The sequence below is a fragment of the Chiloscyllium punctatum genome, chromosome 21 (assembly GCF_047496795.1).
Source record: "Chiloscyllium punctatum isolate Juve2018m chromosome 21, sChiPun1.3, whole genome shotgun sequence".
Classification (NCBI taxonomy): Eukaryota; Metazoa; Chordata; class Chondrichthyes; order Orectolobiformes; family Hemiscylliidae; genus Chiloscyllium; species Chiloscyllium punctatum.
The window spans coordinates 8,530,725-8,554,995 of NC_092759.1; the positions used below are offsets into that span (position 1 = coordinate 8,530,725).

Here is a 24,271-nt window from a genome sequence, read left to right on the forward strand (position 1 = left end):
TCCATCCCAGGCAATATCCTGGTAAACCTGCTCTGTTCTCCGTCGAGTGTTAGCACATCCTTCCCATAGTTAGGTGACCAGAACTGCACACGGTACTGCAGTTGTGGCCTGATCCACGTGCTGTACAACCCCAACACTACCTCCTTGCTCTTATACTCTATGCCTCAACTGATGAAAATTGCCTTCTTAACGATCCTATTCACATGCTCTGCTGACTTCAGGGATTTATGAATAATTACCCAAAAGTCCCTCTGTTCCTCTAAACTATCCAATGTCCTGCCATTCACTAAATTATCTCTCATCTTGTTCCTTCTTGCAAAGTGTATCACCTCACAGTTATGAGGGTTTAATACCATCTGCCACTGGTCTACCCATCTGACCAACCCATCTATATCTCACAACCATCTTTTTCTCTATTAACCACTCTACTAATCTTGGTGTTGTCTGTAAACATGCCTAACATTACCCCCACATTTTCATCTATATCATTTATGTACATAACAAATAGGCACTTGATAGGGCAAAGGTGCAGCCAGTGTGATGGGTTGAAGTGTGTCTATTTTAATGCTAGAAGTATCAGGAATAAGGGGGAATGAACTCAGAGCATGGATCAGTACTTGGGACTATGATGTTGTGGCCATGACAGAGACTTGGCTATCACAGGGGCAAGAATGGTTGTTGGATGTTCCAGGGTTTAGATGTTTCAAAAAGAATTGGGGGAGGGTAAAAGGGATGGAGAAGTGGTATTGCCAAATGTGGATAACATCACAGCTGCAGAAAGGGATATTGTTGAGGAGGGTTTATCTACAGAGTCTGTATGGATGGATATCAGAAACAGGAAGTCACTTTATTGGGAGTTTTCTACAGACACTACAATAGCAACAGAGACATGGAGCAGCAGATTGGGAGGCACATTTTGGAAGGGTGCAGAAGTAACAGGGTTGTTGTCATGACTGACTTTAACTTCCCTAACTTTGACTGAACCTCCTTAGTTCAAATAGTTTGGATGGAGCAGTTTTTGACTAAGGGTTCCTGACTCAATGTGTAGATAGGCTGACTAGAAAGGAGGCCATATTGGATTGGGTGCTTCGCAACAAACCATGCCAGGTGTCAGATCTCTTGGCGGGAGAACATTTCACCGATAGTGATTACAATTCCCTGACCTTCACTATAGGCGTGGAGAGGGAGAGCAGCAGATTGAATGGGAAAGTATTTATTAGATTAGATTCCCTACAGTGTGGAAACAGGCCCTTTGGCCTAACAAGTCCACACCAACCCTCCGAAGAGTAACCCACCCAGACCCATTTCCCCTCAGACTAATGCACCTAACACTATGGGCAATTTAGCTTGGCCAATTCACCTGACCTGGTATTAGATTAGCTTACTTACAGGGTGGAAACAGGCCCTTCGGCCCAACACGTCCACACCGACCCGCCGAAGTGCAACCCACCCATTCCCCTACATCTACCCCTTTACCTAACACTACGGGCAATTTAGCATGGCCAATTCACCTGACCTGCACATCTTTGGACTGTGGGAGGAAACCAGAGAACCCGGAGGAAACCCACGCAGACACGGGGAGAACGTGCAAACTCCACACAGTCAGTCGCCTGAGTTGGGAACTGAACCTGGGTCCCTGGCGCTGTGAGGCAGCAGTGCTAACCACTGTGCCACCCTAATATTAAACGTGAACTTAACTGTAGCGCCACCTAGTGGAACAAACTTGCTTACAGATTACATTACATTACATTACAGTGTGGAAACAGGCCCTTCGGCCCAACAAGTCCACACCGACCCGCCGACGCGCAACCTACCCATACCCCTACATTTACCCCTTACCTAACATTACAGGCAATTTAGCATGGCCAATTCACCTTACCTGCACATCTTTGGACTGTGGGAGGAAACCAGAGAACCCGGGGAAACCCATGCAGACACGGGGAGAATGTGCAAACGCCAACACAGTTGCCCAAGGCTGGAATCGAACCCAGGACCCTGGTGTTGTGAGGCAACAGTGCTAACCACTGAGCCACCGTGCTGCCCATTTAATTGGGGGAGGGGAATTACAATGCTATTAAGCAGGAACTGGGATGTCTAAATTGGGAACAGATGTCCTCAGGGAAATGCACAACAGAAATGTGGAGGTTGTTTAGGGAGCACCTGCTGATAGCGCTGGACAGATTTGATCCACTGAGACAAGGAAGGGATGGAGGAACCTTGAGTGGCAAGGGATGTGGAACATCTAGTCAAGAGGATGAAGGAAGCTTACTTCAGGTTGAGGAGCCAAGGATCAGACAGGGCTCTAAAGGGTTATAAGGTAGCCAGGAAGGAACTGAAGAATGGATTTAGGAGGGCTAGAAGGGGACATGAAAAAGATTTAGGGGGTACGATTAAGGAAAACCCTAAGGTATTCTACACGTATATGAGAAACAGGAGGATGGCCAGAGTGAGGGTAGGGCCAATCAGGGATAGGGGTGGGAAGTTGCGCCTAGAGTTGGAAGAGGTAGAGGAGGTCCTCAATGAATAATTTGCTTCAGTATTCACTACTGACGTTTCGGAGGACAGCGTGAATCAGAGTAGTATGTTCAAACAGGTTGATGTTAGGAAGGAGGATGTGCTGAAAATTTTGAAAAACATAAGGATAGTTGAATCCCTTGGGCCAGACGGGATATGCCCTCGGTCACTACAGGAAGCGAGGGAAGAGATTGTTGGGCCTTTGGCGATGATCTTTGCATCCTCACCGTCCACTGGAGTAGTGCCAGATGATTGGAGTTAGGCAAATGTTCAACAAAGGCATTAGGGATAATCCTGGGAATTATAAACCAGTCAGTCATATGTCAATGGTGGGCAAAGTATTCGAAAGTATTCGGAATGATCTTATTACAGAAATCAGTTTTATATTGGTGACTCAGACAGGAGCAACACATTCAGTCCTGAAGTTCCACCTGTTTCTTCAATACCCTGTGCATTTACGTTTCTGGACTCTCTTCTGTCTTTTTAGGTTATTTGTAGCCTCTAGCACTCAATCCTGAGTTCCACAATTTCAGAATATGACCTCTAACCTCTATTTCTCTTACATTCCCCCACTTCCCACCCTACTGAGGATCTAAAATCTGGAATTGGACTGTTGTCAGGAACAACCATTTTATGCATGCTTTTATTAACCACAAAATGGCTTCTTAATGCAAAGTAACATAACAAAATGGCTTCAGGCTGCAAATTAACACTACATTTAAAATGGCTTCTCACCCTGCTAAAGGTTGCATTCCTGCCTTGCTGAGCTAACTGAATCAAAAGATAAAGCAGACAATAGAGCCTTCAGAGTATGGAATTAACTAAGCTAGATAGGACATTACTAACCATCCAACCAAAAATTGAAATGCAAGTGCAAAGAGTGTGTGTGTGGTAAACAACTTTGTTTCCCAGGAAATGAATTTAATTAATCTGCTGTCCATTATGTCATTTTACTACACTTTATTGGATTTACTCTGCAATTAAGGCTGTACTATTTCTTAAGGAACATATAAAAAATTGCCTTTGTTCCAAGTGAAATTGTGTAGTTTTCTCCAAGGAACATGGAAGCTTTCAACCTGTGTTGCTGGATAAACCTGTAGCCAGCTATTATTCATTAAAGTGTGAAATCTTGCTGATGCAGACTGTACTCCTGTTATTTATTTGACCGATCGCGGAACTGAGACCCCCTTCCCGGGGGATTTGAGATCTTCACTACCATACCCTTCCTATGTCTCGTGTGTATCTTGTTGACTTTGCTTCGAGCAGCAGGGACTCATTTTCCCCTTTTCACAGCAAACATTAACACCCAGTTTACGCCGCTATCACTCCTTTGCCATCATTAACACTGCCTTTTTCTTTTGCTCTATCTACCCTCAATTTGCTCCTCCCCTCTCACTGCTAGCAAAAAAAAAAATCTTTAAGCTCCTTTTGGTTCTGAAGATGTTATACCGGACTCGAAATGTTAACTCTTTCTCAGCATTTTCACTAACAACCAGCATTAGGACATAAACTGATCAAAAACTCGATCCCTTAAAATGGTGCTTTAATGTTTGAGTTAGCATCATTAAAGAAGTGGGGTTAGGTTAATACCATGTTTACTTTAATCAAAATATATTTCTGAAGATCAACATACTTCTCGAGAAGTTCTGCATCAAATGAAGGATGGGAATCTGTTCCAGAAGGTTAAGTCACATGGAATCCATGGTGAGTTGGCAAATTCAGTATAAAATTGGTTTGGCCATTAATGATAGAGGGTAGTTGTGGAGAGGTGTCTTTTTTTTCTGACTGGAGGTCTATGACCACAAGGACAAATACTAGGACCTCTGTTGTTTGCTATATAAGTGATTTATATAGCATGTGGGCGGCATGGTAGCAAGCACTGCTGCCTCACAGCGCCGGAGATCCAGGTTCAATTCCCGCCTCAGGCGACTGACGGTGTGGAGTTTGCACGTTCTCCCCGTGTCTGCGTGGGTTTTCTCTGGGTGCTCCGGTTTCCTCCCACAGTCCAAAGATGTGCGGGTCAGGTGAATTGGCCATGCTAAATTGCCTGTAGTGTTAGGTAAGGTGTAAATGTAGGGGGATGGGTGGGTTGCGCTTCGGCGGGTCGGTGTGGACTTGTTGGGCCGAAGGGCCTGTTTCCACACTGTAATGTAATCTAAAATATGATTTGGATAAAAATTTTGGTGATCTGATTAGTAAATTTGCAGATCACATGAAATTTGGCGGAGGTGTAGATAGCGAGGAATGTTATCAAAGGATAGTGTAGAATATAGATCAATTTGGGCAGTGAAATGGCAGATGGAGTGTAATCCGGACTAGTGTAATGTGATGCATCTTGGGAGGTCACATACAAGAGGAAAGTTTACTGTAAATGGCCGGTCCCTTCGTAACACTGATATTCAGAGGGATCCTGGGGTCCAAGTCCATATCACCCTGAACATGACAAGGGAGGTGTACTGCACGCTTGTCTTCATCGGTCAGGACATTGGGTGTGAAAATTGGCAAGTCAGGTTGCAACTGTATAAGACTTTAATTCGGATACACTTGGAATATTGTGTGTAGTTCTGATAGTAAATAAAATTCTTAGAGTGGGTAGTCAGAGTGTCTTTCTCAAGACCATGGGAAATTTCAAACACTACAGGATACCCTATATAGCGGCAACATTACCTCCCTGCTTTTGAACTCAATCCTTCTAGCAATGAAGGCCAAAACTCCATTTGCATTCCTAATTAACTGTTGTATCTGCAGACCAACCTTCTGTGATTCATGCACAAGGACACCCAGTTCCCTCTGCACAGCAGCATGCTGGAATGTTTCACCATTCAAATAATACTCCTTTTTACTGTTATATTCTGAGCTAGTGTTTTTCTCATAATCAATCTTACTTTTCTTTATAGCTTATTTTGTGACTTTCTGTTGACCTTTAAAGCTTTCCCAATCTTCTAGTTGCCCTGATCTTGGCCATTTGTATGCCTTCTCCTTCAATGTGATAGCCTCCCTTACTTCCTTAGGCACCCATGACAGATCACCCCATTTCCTACAGCCCTTCTTTTACACTGGTATATACTTTTGCTGAGCACTTTGAAAAATTGGTTTGAAAGTCCTCCACTGTTTGTCAGCTGTCCCACCATAAAGTCTTTGCTTCCAGACTACTTAAGCCAACTCCTACCTCATTGTGTTGTAGTCTCCCTTGTTTAATCACAGGACTCTGGGACTGGATTTTATCTTTGCATTCTCCATCTGTATTCTAAATTCAACCATATTGTGATCACCCCTTCCAAAAGGATCTTTAACAATGATATCATTAATAATTCCTGTCTCATTACACAGGACCAGATCTAAGATAGCTTGCTCCCTTATCGGTTCCATGACACACTGTTCAAGAAAACTATCATGGATGTATTCAATGAACTCCTCCTCAAGGCTATCCTGACTGACTAATCGACATATAGATTAAAATCCTCCATGATAATTGCCATACCATTTTTACAGGCATTAGTTATTTCTTTGATTATTTCCCTCCCCAGTGTGATATTATTATTTGGTGGTCTATAGACGATGCCCATGAGTGACTTTTTCTACTTAATTTCTAATTTCCACCCAAATAGATTCAACTTCATTCTCCATTGAACATGTCTTGCCATTGACCTTAAATATCAGAGCTACACCACCTCCCTTACCTCCCTGTCTGTCCTTCTGAATAGTCTGATGTCCCTTGATATTTAACTCCCATTTGTGACAATCCTTCAACCAAATCTCTGCACTAAGTCATATTAATTTATGATGTTTTGTGCCGTTAACTCATCTCCCTTCTTATGAATGGTACGAGCACTCAGGTAAAGTGCCCTTATGCTGGATTTTGCATCCTCTTTATGAATTCTAACATCTCTAATCATATCTCCGGAGTTACCCGTCCTTTTTAACTTCTTTCATAGATTGCCATTCAGTTAAACCCTCCAGCACAGATGCTAATCTGCTCCTTTCCTTTTTATTTACCATCGTATTTCCTGTTGTTTTCCCCTTCCCTTCTCTCCAACTCACTAGTTTAAAGTCCAGTGAGCACCCTAATTATCCTTTTCACCAGAACACTGGTTCTGGATCAGTTCGGGTGGAAACCATCCCATCTGTACAGATCTCTTCTGTTCCAAAACTGGTGCCAATGCCCTATGAAATGGAACCCCTCTCCCTTACCACACCACTCTCTTAGCCATGTGTTTACTTTACTACTTCTTATCCCTAAGCCAATTTGCACGTGGCTCAGGCAGTAATCCAGAGATTATAACCTCTGAGGACCAGTTCCTTAATTTTGTTCCTAGAGCTTCATAATTCCTAAACTTTCCTAACCTTGCCTATGTTGGTCTGTTCAAACGTGGACCACAACAACTGGATCCCTGCCCTCCCATTCCAAAATCCTTTCAAGCCAGTCAGAGATGCCCTGCACTCTGGTACCAGGCAAACAACATGCCATACAGGACTCATGAACCGGCTTATAAAAGATACTATCTATTCCCCCTAATTATAGAACACCCCTACAAATACCCTACAAAGTTTAAGAGGCATTTCAGACACATGAACAGGCAGAGAGAATAGGCAGGCAGGCAGGATTAATTTGGATGGCATTATGGTCTTCACAGACATTAGGTTCCTGTGCTGCCCTGTTTGATGTTCTAAGCACCATAAATGTCATGAATTAAAACATTTAACAGAACTAGAAACATCCCTTGTATTTCCACAATCTGCAGGCAAGCGAGTGAAAATCCAGATCGGTCACCTGACCGAGTGCTATAATTGGTAAATTCAGGATTGTGGACTTGCTCAGAGGTTTTTTTAAAACACAATGTATTTTACTCTTCATTCCCCATCATTATTCCTCATTCACTTTCTGGACAAGAAACAAACTCTCACACAAACGGTTAATATTTCCTCAGAACAACTCTTTAACTTTGTTTCTTTTCTGTTGATAGATGGAATCTGCCCTGGTGCTTGAAGAGTAATAGCCAAGTTAATTTATATAGAACATAGAACATAGAACAATACAGCACAGAACAGGCCCTTCGGCCCACGATGTTGTGCCGAACTTCTATCCTAGATTAAGCACCCATCCATGTACCTATCCAAATGCCGCTTAAAGGTCGCCAATGAATCTGACTCTACCACTCCCTCGGGCAGCGCATTCCATGCCCCCACCACTCTCTGGGTAAAGAACCCACCCCTGACATCTCCCCTATACCTTCCACCCTTCACCTTAAATTTATGTCCCCTTGTAACACTCTGTTGTATCTCTGAAGATAACTGGTTGTATTCAAAATATCCATACTTATGGCTTCAATTTATTTTCAGATGAGGGAAAAGCATTGGGATTAAAAAGAGTTCGTACAGCATGGAAGCAGGCCATTCGGTCCATTGAGTCCACACTGCCCTTCCGAAGAGCATCTCACTGTAAAAAGGTTGCCCTTCAAGTTCCCTTTTATTCTTTCCCCTCTAACTTTAACCTGATGCCCTCTAGTCTGCGATTGCCCAACCCTGGGAAAAAGACTGAGTGCACTCATTCCATGCATACCTCTTAAGATCTCATATTTCTAGAAGAATCCCCCCCAAGTCTCCTGTGTTCTAAGGAAAGTAGTCCTAGTTTGTCCAATCTCTCCCTATAATTCAGGCACTTGAGTCCTGGCAACATCATTGTAACTTTCTACTGCACTCTTTCCAGTTTAATAGCGATTTGGAGGTGCTGGTGCTGGACTTTGTTTTAAAGATTAGATTACAGTATGGAAACAGGCCCTTCGGCCCAACAAGTCCACACCGATCCGCTGAAGCGCAACCCACCCAGACCCATTTCCCTACATTTACCTCTGCCCCTAACACTACGGGCAATTTAGCATGGCCATTTCACCTAACCTGCACATTTTTGGACTGTGGGAGGAAACCGGAGCACCCGGAGGAAACCCACGCAGACACAGGGAGAATGTGTAAATTCCACACAGAGAGTCGCCTGAGGCGGGAATTGAACCCGGGTCTCTGGCGCTGTGAGGCAGCAGTGCTACCCACTGTGCCACTGGGGTGTACAAAGTTAAAAATCTCACAACATCAGGTTATAGTCCAACAGCTTTATTTGGAATCACTAGCGTTCAGAGCACTGCTCCATCATCAGGTGGCTGATTAATCAGGTGTTGTGTGATTTTAAACAATTTAGTAACATTTTTCTTTTAGCAAAATGACCAAAACTGTACACAATACTCCAAGTGCGGCCTCATCAACATCCTGTCCAACTGCAACGTCTATACTAAATGCCCTGACTGATGAAGGCCGATGTGCCAAAAGCCTTCTTCCCTGCACTGTCTACCTGGGACTCCACTTTCAGAGAACCGTGCACCTGAACTCCAAGGTCCCTCTATTCCACTACATTCCTTAAGGCCGTATCACTCACCATGAAACTCCTACCTTGATTTGACTTTCCAAAATGCAAGACCTCACACTTATCGATATTAAACTCCATTTGCCATTTCTCGGCCCACTTCCCCAGCTGGTCAAGGTCCTGCTGCAATTTCTGATAACCTTCCTCACTGTCCACGATACTTTTTATTTTAGTGTCATCAGCAAACTTACCAATCTTGCCTTGTACATTCTCATCCAAATCATTGATATCAATAACAAACAGCAATGGGCCCAGCACCGACCCCTGAGGCACTCCCCCAGTCACAGGCCTCTGGTCTGACAAGCATCACTATTACCCTCTGCTTCCTAGTGAAGCTTTTCTGAACCGCCTCTAATGAAACAATACCTTTCCTATAATTAGTGGACCAAAACTGCTCATAGTACACAGTAATCAACAAGGATTAATGTCTATCAGTCATTCCTGTGTTTTAGTTTGTAAAAATCGCTGATAAAGATGCATATGATCAAATCCTTCCTTGTTGCTCTCATCAGGACATTTGGCAAGAACAGCAAATGGAAAGGGAAAACCACATTTACATGGTATGAGAAGAGACCAGATTGTTGGCAAGTGGACTCTGATTAGCAAAAGCGTTTCCATGGAGAATGCACCAGTTTTTAAAACTTATTCATTCACAGGACATGGGCAACATTTACTCCCCATCCCTAATATCCTACAGGCAGTTCAACCATATTGTTATGGGACACATAGACCAGGTAAGGACATCCCTCTCTGAAGAAAGGGAACCAGATGGGACTTTACAACAACAGTAACACAGTCAGCTTTTCAAATTCCAAATTTCTATCAAATTCAAATATCATCATGTGCTATGTTGGGATTTGAACCCACACCTAATACAATGCCCAGGACCTTAATCCAAGGTTCTGAGTTACAAGTCCATTAACATTACCACTATGTCACTGCAGCTATTCAAGCTCACATTGTTCTTCCTAAATTGATACAGTTGACGATTTGGTCCAATTCAGGCTGGGCCAGTGAATTATAAATATTCCTGCTAGCCTTTTTGCTTCCCCTTCTAAAGCCTACAATTGAAAACAAACTTTCAAAAACAAAAAAAGTTTCTTTGTATAAAGATTGTGGAGGTAATGAGTGACTGTTCCTATAACAACTCAAATGCTGATCTCTTGTGAAACAGAGATTTGTAATAACTTAATTGGGAGATAATGATGTGGAAATCAATATTTTCATCATCATTCATCACTCTAATTGACATATTTTCTGCTTCATACATTAATTAAACCATTAAACAAAAGAAATGTCTCATTTCAACATATTAAGTTTTAGAATTAGAATCCCTACAGTGCGGAAACAGGCCCTTCAAGTCTATATCGATCCTCCAAATATGCTCAATGTATTTTGACAGGGATGGAAAGCACAGAGTGAAGAACCAAGTTCAGAGGATTCTGAATTGAACATTCCTCAAACTAAGTTGCACAATGAGGAGGTTATCAAAAATTAGGAGCAATTATTGAGTTACCTTTCAGAGGAAAATCGAAATGACCTGAAAGAGTTATTCCTATTGCATGGGGAGTTGTGGAAAAAGCTAAGAAGTACAAACCAAATTATGCACGATGTAGAAATGTTGTTCCGATTAAGTTACGTCCTTCAAGGCATAATCCTCTAAAGGTGGCAGAGGTTCAAAGGGAGATTGAACGCCTGCTCCAAGGTGACATAATCAAAGTGAGTTGCAGTGACTAGAATTCACCATAAACAGATGGAACCCAACGGTTATGTGTGGACTATTGCAAAGTCAATGCTGTTACAAAGAACAAATCATTTCCGAATCCATGGTTGGAAGATTTTATTGAAAAGGTGGGACAAACAACTTATTTCAAAGCTGGACTTGCTCGGAGGATACTGGCAGGTACCGTTGTTGAAAAGGTTTTCGTAATGCCAAATGGACTGTATCCATTTAAAGTCATGCCATTTAGTGTGTATAGTGCACCAGCCACACTTCAAAACCAATCAATAAGGTCATTTCCGGATTATCTAAGTGTGTAGTTTATACTGATGAATTTTAGTCATACATGGAAGGAGCATTTGCAACATTCATCAGAATTATTTACTCAACTTCAGGAGGCAGGCTTGGTGATAAATCTGGTGAAACATGAATATTCCAAAATCCAAGGTGCCTTCTTGGGCCATTTTATTGGACAAAGGTAATTGAGGATTTCCCATTCTCATCAACAAAAACAGCAGTATTCCTGGGATTGAGAGAGTTTTATTGGAAATTCGTGTTAAGTTTTAGCAGTGTGGTTGCTCCACTCACTGAATTACTAAAGAAAGGCAAGAAGTTTCAGTGCAGAGCAGACTGTCGGAAGACATTTGACAGCGTGAAAGCGGTGTCAATCACTGGTCAGTGTTCGCCACATCGAATGATGCAAAGCCATTCAAGAGGTGAGCTATGTGGGTGCCAGTGCTGTGCTCTTAAAGGAAGACGACGAGAAGATAGAAAGAGCTGTCAGATATTATTCCAGGAAACTGAACATTCATCAGAAAAATTCGACAGTTGGGGAGGAGACTTTGAGCTTGATGTTGGCATTACAACATTTATGCTGCCAGTAATGTATCGGAGACAATCATATACACTGAGCAGCCCCTATGGCAACATGACAACTGGTCATAACCCCCATGAAAGATTTTGGAGAAATTTAAGGACAAAGATTCCAGACCATGTCGATGGTGCTTGCTACTCTATCCATTCAATTTGAAAATTATGAATGTGGCAGGATGAGAAAATATATCAGAATCCATATCACAGTAGAGGCGGTCTTGGCTGTATTAGAATGTATTAAAGCGAATAAATTTCCAGGTCCTGATCAGATATACCCAGGAATACTGCAAGAGAAAAATTTGCAGGGGTTCTGGCTGATATTTTTGCATCATCGTTAGCCATGGGTAAGGTTTCAGAAGACTGGAGGGTAGCGAATGTTGTGCCATTATACAAGAAGGGCTGCAAAGAAAAACCTGGGAATTGTAGACCAGTAAACCTCCAACATCTGTGGTAGGTACTTGAGAAGATTCTGATAAAATATACATGCATTGGAAAGAGGGTTTAAGTAGGAGTAGTCAGCATGGCTTTGAGAGTGGGAGATCATACCTCATAACTTTGTTCAAGTTCTTTGAATTGACAGGTAGGTTGATGAGGGCAGGGTGGTGGACGTAATCTATATGGATTTCAGTAAGGCCTTTGATAAGGTTCCACATGGTAGGCTACTCTGGAAGGTTAGATCACACGGAATCCTGGAAGAACCTGGCAAATTGGATATTAAATTGGCTTGATGGTAGACAGCAGAGGGTAATAGTAGAAGGATGTTTGTCAGACTGGAGGCCTGTGACTCGTGGTATTCCTCAGGGGTCGGTGCTGCTTGTAATCTATATCAAGGATTTGGATGTGAACGTACAAAACATGAGTAGTGAGTGCACTGATGACGAAAGTAGGAGATATTGTGGATAGTGAGGAAGATTATCAAAAATTGCAGCAGGATCAGCTAGGGAAGTGGACCAAGAAATGGCGAATGGAGTTTAGTATCGATAAGTGTGAGGTCTTGCATTTTGTAAAATCAAATCAAGGTAGGAGTTTCATGGTAAATGGTTGGGCCTTAAGGAGTGTCATGGAATAGGGGGATTTTGAAATTATAGTCATAGAGACGTACAGCATGGAAACAGACCCTTCAGTCCAAACCGTCGATGCCGACCAGATATACTAACCCAATCTAGTCCCACTTGCCAGCAGCCAACCCATATTCCTCCAAACCCTTGCTATTCATATACCCATCCAAATGCCTTCTAAATGTTGCAATTGTACGAGCCTCCAACACTTCCTCTGGTAGCTCATTCCATACACGTACCACCCTCTGCGTGAAAAAGTTGCCCCTTAGGTCTCTTTTATATCTTTCTCCTCTCACCCTAAACCTATGCCCTCTAGTTCTGGACTCCCCGACCCCAGGGAAAAGACTTTGCCTATTTATCCTATCCATGCCCCTCATAATTTTGTAAACCTCTATACAGTCACCCCTCAGCATCCGACACTCCAGAGAAAACAGATCCAGCCTGTTCAGTCTCTCCCTATACCTCAAATCCTCCAACTCTGGCGACATCCTTGTAAATCTTTTCTGAAACCTTTCAAATTTCACAACATCTTTTGATAGGAAGGAGACCAGAATTGCATGCAATATTCCAACAGTGGCCTAACCAATGTCCTATTTATCCACAACATGACCTCCTAACCCCTGTACTCAATACTCTGACCAATAAAGGAAAGCATACCAAACGCCTTCTTCACTATCCTATCTACATGCGACTCCACTTTCAAGGAGCTATGAACCTGCACTCCAAGGTCTCTTTGTTCAGCAACACTCCCTTGGACCTTACCATTAAGTGTATAAGTCCTGCTAAGATTTGCTTTCCCAAAATGCAGCACCTCGCATTTATCTGAATTAAACTCCATCTGCCACTTCTCAGCCCATTGGCCCATCTGGTCCAGATCCTGTTGTAATCTGAGGTAACCCTCTTCGCTGTACACTACATCTCCAATTTTGGTGTCATCTGCAAACTTATTAACCATACCTCTTATGCTCACATCCAAATCATTTATGTAAATGACAAAAAGTAGAGGACCCTGCACCGATCCTTGTGGCACTCCACTGGTCACAGGACTCCAGTCTGAAAAACAACCCTCCCCCACCCTCTGTCTTCTACCTTTGAGCCAGTTCTGTATCCAAATGGCTAGTTCTCCCTGTATTCCGTGAGCTCTAACCTTGCTAATCAGTCTCCCATGGGGAACCTTGTCGAACGCCTGACTGAAGTCAATATAGATCACATCTACTGCTCTGCCCTCATCAATCCTCTTTGTTACTTCTTCAAAAAACTCAATCAAGTTTGTGAGACATGATTTCCCACGTACAAAGCCATGTTGACTACCCCTAATCAGTCCTTGCCTTTCTAAATACATGTACATCCTGTCCCTCAGAATTCCCTCCAACAACTTGCCCACCACCGAGGACAGGTTCACTGGTCGATAGTTCCCTGGCTTGTCTTTACCGCCCTTCTTAAACAGTGGCACTATGTTTGCCAACCTCCAGTCTTCTGGCACCTCACCGGTGACAATGATTATACAAATATCTCAGAAAGAGGCCCAGTAATCACTTCTCTGGCTTCCCACAGAGTTCTCGGGTACACCTGATCAGGTCCTGGGGATTTATCCACCTTTACCCGTTTCAAGACATCCAGCACTTCCTCCTCTGTAATCTGGACATTTTGCAAGATGTCACCATCTATTTCCCTACAGTCTATATCTTCCATATCCTTTTCCACAGTAAATACTGATGCAAAATATTCATTTAGTATTTGCCCCATTTTCTGTGGCTCGACACAAAGGCTGCCTTGCTGATCTTTGAGGAACCCTATTCTCTCCCTAGTTACCCTTTCATCCTTAATTTTTTTTAAAAACCCTTTGGATTCTCCTTAATTCTATTTGCCAAAGCTATCTCATGCCCCCTTTTTGCCCTCCCGATTTCCCTCTTAAGTGTACTCCTACTGCCTTTATACTCTTCTGAGGATTCACTCGATCTATCCTGTCTATACCTGAAACATGCTTCCTTCTTTTTCTTAACCAAACCCTCAATTTCTTTAGTCATCCAGCATTCCCTATAACCACCAGCCTTCCCTTCCACCCCAACAGGAATATACTTCCTCTGGATTCTTGTTATCTGATTTCTGAAGGCTTTCCATTTTTCAGCTGTCCCTTTACCTGCGAACATCTGCCTCCAATCAGCTTTCGAAAGTTCTTGCCTATTACCATCAAAATTGGCCTTTCTCCAATTCAGAATTCAACTTTTAGATCTGGCCTATCCTTTTCCATCACTATTTTAAATCTAATAGAATTATGGTCGCTGGCCCCAAAGTGCTCCCCCACTGACACCTCAGTCACCTGCCCTGCCTTATTTCCCAAGAGTAGGTCAAGTTTTGCACCTACTGTAGTCGGTATATCCACATACTGAATCAGAAAATTGTCTTGTACATACTTAACAAATTCCTCTCCATCTAAACCTTAACACTATGGCGGTCCCAGTTGATGTTTGGAAAATTAAAATCCCCCACCATAACTACCCTATTATTCTTACAGATAACTGAGCTCTCCTTAAAAGTTTGTTTCTCAATTTCCCTCTGACTATTAGGGGGTCTATAATACAATCCCAGTCAGGTGATCATCCCTTTCTTATTTCTCAGTTCCACCCAAATAACCTCCCTGGATGTATTTCCAGGAATATCCTCCCTCAGCACAGCTGTAATGCTATCCCTTATCAAAAATGCCATTCCCCCTCCTGTCTTTCCTCCCTTTCTATCCTTCCTGTAACATTTGTATCCTGGAACATTAAGCTGCCAGTCCTGCCCATCCCTGAGCCATGTTTCTGTAATTGCTATGATATCCCAGTCTCATGTTCCTAACCATGCCCTGAGTTCATCTGCCTTCCCTGTTAGGCCCCTTGCATTGAAATGAATGCAGTTTATTAGTCCTACCTTGTCCGTGCCTGCCCTGACTGTTTGACTCACTTCTGTTCCCAGCTGTACCCGTCTCAGATTGATCTCTTTCCTCACTATCTCCCTGGGTCCCACCCCTCCATGTTACTAGTTTAAATCCTCCCAAGCAGCTCTAGCAAATTTCCCTGCCAGTATATTAGTCGCCTTCCAAGGACGCAATCCGTCCTTCTTGTACAGGTCACTTCTACCCCAAAAAGAGATTACAATGATCCAAAAATGTGAATCCTTCTCCCATACACCAGCTCCTCAGCCATGCATTCATCTACTCTATCCTCCTATTCCTACCCTCACTAGCTCGTGGCACTGGGAGTAATCCAGATATTACTACCCTTGAGGACCTCCTTTTTAAATTTCTGCCTAACTCTCTGTAATCTCCCTTCAGAATCTCAACCTTTTCCCTTCCTATATCGTTGGTTCCAATGTGGACAATGACCTCTTGTTGGCCCCTCTCCCCTGTGAGAACATTCTGCACCCTCTCTGAGACATTCTTGATCCGGGCACCAGGGAAACAACACAGCATTCTTTTTCTCTGCTGGCCACAGAAACGTCTGTCTGTACCTCGGACTACAGAATCCCCTAACACAATTGATCTCTTGGAAGCCGACGTACCCCTCGTTGTGTTAGAGCCAGTCTCAATACCAGAAACTTGGCTGTTCATGCTACATTCCCCTGAGAATCCATTACCCCATATGTTTTCCAAAACCTCATACCTGTTTGAAATGGATATATCCACAAAAGACTCCTGCCCTGGGTGCCTACCTCTCTTACCCTTCCTGGAGTTAACCCATCTATGTGACTGCCCTTCTTATAACTGCCATCCATCGCAAACTGTTACTGTTGCAGTTGCAAATTCCTTATCGCTTCTCACTGTGTCTCCAACTGATCCATTCGATCTGATAAGATTCGTATCCAACAGCATTTATGGTAGATATAATCCGCAGTAACCCTTAAACTCTCTTTAAACTCCCACAGCTGACACATCACTGCAAAGGCCATTTTTGCTCCTTCACAATCTACAGACCCAGAAAATAACACCATCTTATTCCTCTGCAAAACACTGCACCAGGTTAAATTAATAGTTATGGCTTATATTTTAAGTTTAATCAAAAGACTTACCTCCAAAAAATATAATCAAGAAAGAACCCACTGTACTCACTATTGGATAGACTCAAAACAACGATTGTGGGTGTTATGGTCTTGGTCTGAAACACCCATTCCATATCGCAGTCTAGTAAATGTTCTATGAACTGCCATTAACAAATTTCCACCATTCCTTCAACAAGTGACCTGTATACATCAATGTCCTGTATAAAGGAAGCACAACTTCACTACTCATTTACTCAATTCCACTTGCCACACATGATCACGTGCTGATTTAGTCTTTGAAAGACTTTGCGAACATGTTTAATTTCAAGCAATGAGGGGAATCCACTGAAGTTAAGTTAATTCCATGGTTCAAGGGTGAAGTGACGATGAGTCTTTGAGCACCAAGACAGGTGGGATATGGGCAAAGCCACCAGACTAAATCCATAAATATAATGCTAATGCTTCTGCTCTTGGCTCCTGGCTGACTATCAGCCTTAGGTCCACTTGTGAGAAGGAGAAGATGTCAGACTGCTCTCAGAGCTTAGGAGAAGGGCAAGGCCATAGGGGAACTGGAAGGGGAAAGAATGCAGTCTTGAAGGAGATCTTCACAACAGAACTGGCAAATGAATAACACAAGTCAATGATCCATTAAACAGCCAAACAAATTGTCAGAGGGCAGAATTTATTTTTCAAACGAAAAATTATCCAACCATAAATTATGTCAAACAAGTTACATTCATTTATTGAAGACACAGAATGACTTACGCAGGGATTCTTAACTCTCTTAGGTTTAAAGACAAGGCGACAGTAGTCACGAACCCCTTCATTAGAAAGGGGCACAGAAAGTGGGGGGAGGGGTGACATAGCCGCAGATTGAAAAACAGGTATCCGATTTCCTGATAGAACAGGTGCCAGCCAGAGGTTCACAGCATAGTACCAGTGGCAGTAGGGGGAAGGAACAGGGGCATCTCCTGGTGCAAAGCGCCCTCCCTCCCCCCAAATACCATGCAGTCACCTGGGAATGGATGCAACTAAACTCAAAAAACAAAATTTCAAAGGAATGTGTTCATTCTCTGATAGCAAAAGAGAGTTAAAAATCCCTCATAAGGCAAGTAATACATTTTATTTTAGAAAAAGGTATTTGAGCCACATTTGAAAAGGGTTAAAACCGAAAGCAGACTGGTACTCGGAGCTGACCGGGTCACTTGTTGCTGTCATTCAGAGGCAATGACATTAATTGTAATGGCGGGATTGTCACAAACAGTTATCAGGCTCTCAAGGCAGTCAATGCCAATTTGTGTTTCCTGGGTGGGTAACAAGGGGCAGTGGGGAAGGAAGGATTGACAGCAAGTAAGATGGGAGCAAAGTTCACTTCACCATCTCAATCAATCCATCTGACAAATTAAGCACAGCGCCAGGCTAAGGTAAGCAGCCAATTTTGATTGGTGAAGATTGCAATTGCTGGCAAAGGGCTAGTTCTTCACCAGCAAGGTGCAATGATCTCAAACACCCTTCCACCTTGTCAAAGCCCCTAGTGAAAACACATTGTCTGAAAATGTGTAGCTTACTTGAACTCTGTGGCATTTTGGATCATTCCACAGTCAGCCCAGTTACTGGAATGAAATGTCAATTGTCACTCACCTTCTCATGCTTTGGAGCTGTGACCTGAGTGACAAAAACTGATTAAACACAGCAGATTAAGCACTGGCCTCTATTATTTTAACCTTTTAAAACCAATCTGCTTAGTTTCAGGAGGAGTTGGCAAAATGGAAGGTTAGGAACGAGGAGGAAAAGAAAGAACCGCAAAATGCCAAATCAGTGACACAAAACTGGCGCCTGGTGAAACCTGCAAAAGGCTTTTACAGCAGCAACATTTAACACAGAATAGCTGATGCGTCACTAATTCTGGGACAGCTACTTGAAGCAAAGGCCTTGGAACCATTTCAATAACTGGGCGCTATATGCTGGCTGGACAAAATTATTTTCTAGATCCACAGGCATTAACCTTCCATGTTTTGACAACTGGTTCGCATAAAACATTCCAAACGAACAAGAAAACTGAAAGCTTCATCGACTGCCACTGCTGTGTCAGTGATAAATGAAATCCATCACCCAGCAAAATCCTCACCACCCATGGAACACAAAGCAAAGCCCAGAGCTCCCTGTACCAGTCCTTCCCAGGTACAACATACTGTACAGATACCAGCAATGCTCAGTTCAGTTCGAGATTTATTTACCTTTTTACTGCAAAGACACCAAGAATCTGAGAAACAAGAAGCTGTTTTGCCAGTGACATTGGAGCTCAAAAAAGGTTCTGCAGCATGCAATCAACCCCACCACAGGCTGCAGTCCACCCCCCTGCACTGAGCTGGCTTTCAAATCAAAGCATTCAACTCCATTTGGAAAGGAAACAAGATTGTCAGTTCTTTATCTTTTGCAAACATTAATTAGAACTAAAGAGAAACAAAGACTCCACAATGTTTGATTGCACTCTCGGGAGGTCATGGTGTTTGCTGCACTCTGTGTACTCGCTCCAAGCTAACATGTGCGTCAGGACTCCATGTCAAACCCTCATTGAAAAAGTGGCCAAATGAAGCATAGCTACTTAATATTCCATCACATTTATCCCTTTGTATTTGATTTAATTACTTTTATCAATCCGAACACAAGCTAAGCACTGTCAATCTCTCCCAAGTGACGCTTTATATTTGCTCTGGCGATAAGGAGGAAAACATTTTCTCCGTGTCTCATTCCCAGAAGTGAAGAAACAAACCATCACCCACCCAGTGTAGAGTTCTCCCTCCCTGCCTGAAGGTGCTACACCTCGTTGGGAAACCAACACCTTTAGCTCCTGGTCACCTCACCTGCTCCTGGAGAGCGCAAGCTGAACAATCAGCAGGAAGCAATCGACATTCATCAGACTGAATGGGCCTCTGGACAATCAATCAACAGTGGAAAACAACTGAAGGGTTCTGGATTTGTCCAAATCCATTTGCATTTGACATGTATCTAAAGTAATGGACTTGACGGCCTGGCCAAAGAACACATTGGCTAAGTCAAGATCAGTCAGCTTGACTATAATTAAGGTGCATACATGATGGCCTCTGTTAAATCTCATATCCTTTTGGGACAAATAAGTGTTTAATGACACTGAAAATCTGCCTGGAGTCTAAGAGGGGATCAAACCCAAATAACTGATAAGAAACAAGACAGACAGTCAGAGATAAACATGCAGAGCTTACAAAGCAATAACACATTCTTTAGTGTTTAAAAGGGCCCATATATGGCCTAATGGCCAAAGAAGCACAAAGCCACTGTTTAAGAAGGGTTTTTCAGAGAACCACACAGAATAGCATGTGCCGAAAGGACATCTCCATACATAATCTGCACCCCCACCCCATAAGGACAGAAATGCGTCAATCTGGTCTTCATTTCTATACTCACGAGAAGCTGGTTGTATGGAAAGCTATTAGAGACTTTACTCGAACTGAGTGCTTGGTTTGATTTCAAACTTCATAATTTTTTTAATCTTAAAGGCCTTACTCAACCTTTGAGCCTTTTGTACTTTGAGCGAGAGAAAAAGGGAATCTGACACCCAGATGAACTTTAACCCTTCCCCCTTGCCTTAGGACACTCAGACAATTGTCTTTTATGCAGTTCCTCGGAATCAAGAGTGGTTGGTGTCCATTCTGATTTGATAAATTTGGAGATGGTTGATAAGTCCGATGTATGAGCCTTCTATATATTGGGCAGATCCTGTGCGAAAGGTGTGGGTAAATGGTGATTCTCTCATGTGCTTTGGAGAAGGAGCTAACCCAGGGACCACACGGTTGGAATGGTTAGGGGTTTACATCGATGGCAATGCAGTTTGAATAGTTTCCTACCTATTCACAAGGAATGATGGATTAATGATACTAGTACGTTTCCCATGGAGCATGTCAACACACCTGCATGTATCCAAAATGTTAATGAATCTTCGATGATAGCATCAAAATTCAAAGGAGCAAATCTAATTTTTCAGTGAGAGGTATTTCTCTGTTCATGCTCAGCAAGAATGATAAAAGCAAGCTTGCAATATAATCATTCCAACCCAGGCTTCCTTCCTGTTCCCAGGTGAACAGCAGCAAAGTACAGGCAGGTAAGGAGGGAAGAATTTGGGTTAGTTCTTGGCTGGGGGATGCCAACCACACAGCAGCTATCCCTACTTAAAGGAAGAAAACAGGCTGAATGGGAAGGCCTTTCCAACCTGGGAGGTGTTGGCAACAAAAGCAGGATATAACCAGCATAAAACACATCCACTTCAAAACTACTAGCTCACGATGGCAATGAAGGCAACACGCAGAATGAATGGCACCATAAAGTAACCCCACACAATGCAACTGCCTTGTGACAAATGAGAGAAACAAGCATGACTCAGCAAACACCAGTGACCCTGAGGTTTTGTATATACTTGGCAAGGACATGATTTCCCTCAGATATGCAATTTAATTTTTAAGGAATGACTGGGAGTGTGATTGAGCAGTGCACAACTTAATAGCCCCCTTCATCCTGACAAGCCGTTAAATCTATAACATTCTAAAAATAGTTATTCCCATCAACCTCTTCTTTACAGAGAAAGAGCTTCCTCTCTAGCCAAATCCCTCAACACTTGAAGTTCCACTGACAATGAATGCACATTTGAGTCCAACCTGGAGTTCTTGAACGCACATGGAACCTCCATGCGAATGCACATAGTGCCCAAACACACATCCTCATCTCGATTGTCTTTATGTCTTTTCTTCTGCCAAAAAGAAGAAAACTTAGTTCACACGTCACTTTGACCCCAAAATAGAGGGTGAACATTTCAAACTATGTACAGCAGTAAAAGGGGTTGGGGAAGGGAGAAGGATTTTTGTTAAGACAGATCCTCTGAGTCAAAGCTGTGCAATCTCTCAAAAAGAGAGCAAAGTCTCAAAGTTAAGTGAGAATGAGCTCCGATTTTGATACCAAATTAAACAGAAGGGATGGCAATGGCAGACATCACACTGTGAATTACACTGGGTAGAAACCAATGCAGACACCAGCTTTACAGAATCGCCTATGGTCAGTACAAACAGCCTGCTACTTATGAACACAGCAGAACACATCCAGTGTTCCACAAGAGCGTGACTGGGAGATGGGCATGGGGGTGGTCTGAATTAAAACTTCCAAATTAGATTAGATTACTTAGTGTGGAAACAGGCCCTTCCGCCCAACAAGTCCACACCGACCCGCCGAAGCGCAACCCACCCAGACCCATTCCCCTGCATTCACCCCTTCACCTAACACTACAGGCAATTTAGCATGGCCAATTCACCCAACCTGCACATTTTTAGACTGTGGGAGGAAACTGGTGCACCTGGAGGAAACTCCACAGTCAGTCGTCTGAGGCGGGAATTGAACCCGGGTCTCTGGCGCTGTGAGGCAGCAGTGCTAACCACTGCGCCGCCCAAATGAACAGTCAACTTGAAACAACAGACAGGGCCAGACCCCCTCCCTGTCATTCAACCAAATGAATGCATTGTAAGGATAACCGAATCAATCTTTGCACAAAGCTCAAGTTTCAAAGGAAAATTGAATGAAAGCAGTACCTTGTTGATTCACTGAGATTTTGTCCTTCTAATTCAGTCCTTGTTTGGTCAACACTGTCAGCCATTAGAAGTGGACTACAGCTTGGTGCTTATGGTGAAATATGTTAGAAAAAGCTAGTAATTAACTTGGATGACGTTTGCTGTCAACCTTCAGTGGGAACACTAAGTTTGAAAGGTGGTATTATGGCAGGAGGGTGGAACTGAAATATGACAAACTTGCACAGTTTAGGAGGTGAATTATAATGGACATGTACATGACAGTAACGTGGGGCACTTAACATGGAAATTGAATTATGACGACACATTAGGGTCAAATGAACCTCACCCATTGATCTCTTGCGGTTTCACTGTAAGACTATATTAACTCAAACCCGGAATACCCCACCACAGGAGATCATTTAAAGACGGCATGTTTGTCTGTCTCCAGTCAGTGCATGACCCATTTCTCTCTGCATGAAATAAACTGCTCCATCATTTGTCAAATCATGTTATCAAATTACACTGATGCCTGCAATCTCACTCTTCACCAGAGTCAGGGAAGGGAGGAATGAGAGTATATAAAAACTTACTGTGTACCTTTCATCATCTCACCCAAATTTACAAATCAGGTGATTTTCAAAAAACAAACCAAATTACATCTCCCTGAATTACCGTTCACACTGCCCAGCCTTCGCTATAACAGATTTAGAAGATCCTCAGCTCTCTTTTTTTGGGGGTTTAAAATCAATGATAATCTAACTGCTGCTTGCAGTAATTTATTTAGTTTACATTTAAAACCCTGACAATTGCCATTACAACAGTCTCCTGCAATATAAACTTACCCCATGACTAATTGGACCATTGCATAAACCAGGCTCAACATGAAACAAAAATTCCATCCATCCCATTTTAATGGAATAGCATCACAAAAAATTCTGTTTGGTGACATTTAACTAGCAGAAATCTCAGGGCAGGCAGGAAGAGTCAAAGAGGCTGCACCTTCACAGCCAGGACACAGACTGAGAGGTCAAGTCCACCATCACAGGAATTCTCTCCTCTCCCCCGCCTCCTTCAGTTTTGCTCCATTCGAACACAGTTTCAAATGCAGAGGTATTGAACTGAGATTCAAAAGATAATGAGCAGACCAAATGACACAACCAAAACACGTTCCAGAGCAGCACAGCATACTTCAACAATGCAGGACCACTGACTTAGTTTCTGAGCTAAATTAGCAGAACTTTCTGAATAAAACACAAGTACGTCTCCAGACAAATAGCTGCACCCAAACAATCACAGCTGACACGGAAGCAAATCCATAACCAATAGCATTTATCAGCCAGCTCACAGTACATCTGGCTGTATTCAGAAAGCCTAACACCTCACCATTGTGGTCTTGAGTCAAAAAGCATGTCTCTGGACATGAAATGCAGCCGCCTGCCCTGAGCTAACACTTGCTCAATTCCTCAGACCACAGTTGTGGGTGGTTTCAAGCCCATGAGAGTTTGACCTTGGATGACATCGCCCCCAGCTCAAACTCAATGCTGAGACACTGTGCTCTCCCATCTTCTAAGTCCAACCATGAAATCCAGCGAGGTTCAACACCTCACACCGAAGCCACAATTTCTATCTGGTACAGCCTCTGGGATCAGTACAGCAGAAGCAAAAACACAGTTCACTCCTGGGAGACCCTGACTCAATCACGGAGGTGAGGCTGAGCTAATGGCTTAAGTGGGAAAATATCTTGAAGGATGGAGGGGAGAGAGAAGCCTGGTTGAAACCTGGCCATACATATTTGTAGGGACTGATAAGATTCAAGGACAAGGGAGTCAGGGAAGGACAGCACAAAAGGAAAGGGAAGCTGAGGTACAGGGGAGCAGAAATGAGGGAGCAAGCTCCAGGAGACTGAGTGGCTTCCTACTTATGACAGTGAGCCACACTGGGCTGGACAGCACACAGGGAAATCTGGAAAGTGTGTAGTGGATGGAGACCAGCCGTCACTTCATGAAGCACATGCAAGAGAAATGCTGATGCCTCATTTTAAACCAGCACGTCCTGCTCTACAGAAGGCAGCCAGCAAGATGGAAAGGCA

At 43.1% G+C, this 24,271-nt stretch overlaps 1 protein-coding gene across 5 annotated transcripts in view; it reads right to left on the minus strand.

Annotated features, from left to right (window-relative positions):
- Positions 1 to 17,259: 17,259 nt before the first annotated feature.
- Positions 17,260 to 24,271, minus strand: part of LOC140492554 (misshapen-like kinase 1) — a 309,928-nt gene continuing 302,916 nt past the window's right edge. For all 5 annotated transcript variants that reach the window (XM_072591501.1, XM_072591497.1, XM_072591500.1 and 2 more), the window contains one exon: positions 17,260 to 24,271. This exon is cut by the window's right edge and continues 2,842 nt beyond it. The gene's annotated coding sequence lies outside the window, so the exon portion shown is untranslated.